The following is a 2005-nucleotide window of genomic DNA, read 5'->3' on the forward strand; positions in this document are numbered from 1 at the left end:
GATTCATGAGTGCTGCAAATTTATATACTGCAAATTTATATATAGTGCTTGTGTACTGGTGCGTCAGGGGAGAATTTCTTCATTGGACTAGGTGATCATATTTTTCTGCAAGTAGCTTATTCATGTGGTCTTAATAATGCCAATAAACTGATGAATATTTTTCTTGTGATTTGAAGATTTGGTTTGCAAGCATAGCATATATGCATGTGCGTGAGCAAGTGAAATGTCACTTGAAAACAACTCTTGTTGATGAAAACTATTTCTATTGTTACTTATGATGCAGAGAATGCCCATGGTGTGCTTACTGGTCCCATGGTATGGTGGCGTTGAGAAATATGTATACTTTCATTGAGTATGTCCGCACCAGAGTCCAAGACCACGGGTGAAAGGTAATATAATCAATCTTTGTTTTGGTATATTTCTTGCATTCTCAGGATTTTTTAAAATGCGAGGACTGTATAGTTCATTGTGTCTAGGCATATCTTGCGTAGGTGCACATACGCATCTCTGTTCAATGTACCATGGACATGCTCTCATGTTGCCCAAACTGATACTGATTTATTTTTTTATGTTAGTGTTGTTTTCTGATGTTGGTTCGAAGCTAAAAGTGGAAGTGATGAGCTGACGTGTATTTGGTGTGACATATTGGATCGCTCTGTCATTGAAGCTTTACTCAGAATGCAGCATTATGTTTGTTAGGTTAATGCAACTCCACTCTATAGATTGGTTTTAGTGGGTTGCTTTGTTTTGGTTAGGTGTTTTCTACACTACTATTTGATCTTCTAACGCATACATGGTATATGCCGACTAATGGAAAATATGAGCTATATGTTCCAAATAATGATTTCTTCCACAGATCTGACAAAAAAGGGAGAACACCAAGAAGAGTGTGTTCAGGGATAGAGGACGGCCGAGGAATCATCTAGCTTACTGAAGCAAAGGTAGTTATCTTGAATAAGATATGCATTTTCCTGCTTAATTATTTTTATTTCCTCTTATAAACCTGTTGAATGAATGTGGTCCAATTATTTAATCCTACAATTTTTAGGGATGATTCCTTGAAAAGTGCAACGGCAGTGCCTTATGTTCAAGTATTCCTAGCTACATCGCTTCAGTTGGTCCATATGTTCACTGAATGGGAATGTCTCTTCAGATTAAGGTAATAAGTACCATGTTCAGCAATTTCGGTTTGTCCCCGGTCATTTCATACAATGTTTCCTAAATCAAAATATATACTGGCCTTGGAGTGTCCAGTTGCATGAAACAAGTGTGCCTCATGTATTTTGTTCTTCTACAGTTTGGGGATATGACTATTTTCTTTGCAGTCGCTTACTAGCCTCCATTAAATCTCTTTTCAATCGTGAGCTCCTTGGCAGCAGAGGCAGACGACGTTGCTTGATGGCCCCCATTCTATCCCCTTTCCGATGCATATGCAAATTCTATTGTGCATTGTTTTTAGTTAAAATCGTGAGCTCCTCTGCTCAGCTTTATTCCGTTACCCCATTTACATTATTGATTTCATTATGTAAGCATGCGAGAGGGAGGCTTGAGCATGTGCAAAGAAGTTATTACTTATTAAGATCAGTTGTGCCACTGGTGCGAAGGGAATTGGAGCACCTGGACACTTATGGCAAGCAAAAGTCTAGCCTTCTGCCAATCTACCTTTTTTGCTGACATTTTTTTTATCTTTAACACGTGATGTAGTTACAGTGAAATTAGAGTTATATGATCATTTTGCACTACACCAATGTCTCATATCTCCTTAGTTTAGCCAGTAAAAGATTCAGATATGTATTCTAGCAGAATATCTTTCCATGTGGCATCTGCATGTAGATAATGTACTCCAATAAACGCTTCTATGTAGCTTTGTCTTATTGAGGTTTAATTTTCTCAGCACCACTGTATATTTTGTTTGGTGCCTTGGTCTCGGAGAACCTAATGAATTTACTTGATGTCAAAGGTATTTAGGATAGAAGAATCGTTTGTATACACCTTCGTGCTTATT

The 2005-nt window shown here is 37.8% G+C and overlaps 1 long non-coding RNA gene across 1 annotated transcript; it reads left to right on the plus strand.

Moving 5' to 3' along the window:
- The first annotated feature begins 288 nt into the window (after positions 1–288).
- Positions 289–1178, plus strand: LOC127294978 (uncharacterized). Its single transcript, XR_007847321.2, has 3 exons — positions 289–389; positions 857–941; positions 1049–1178. It is a non-coding gene; the product is annotated as an uncharacterized lncRNA (long non-coding RNA).
- Positions 1179–2005: the final 827 nt, after the last annotated feature.

Source organism: Lolium perenne, chromosome 4 (assembly GCF_019359855.2).
Source record: "Lolium perenne isolate Kyuss_39 chromosome 4, Kyuss_2.0, whole genome shotgun sequence".
Lineage (NCBI taxonomy): Eukaryota > Viridiplantae > Streptophyta > Magnoliopsida > Poales > Poaceae > Lolium > Lolium perenne.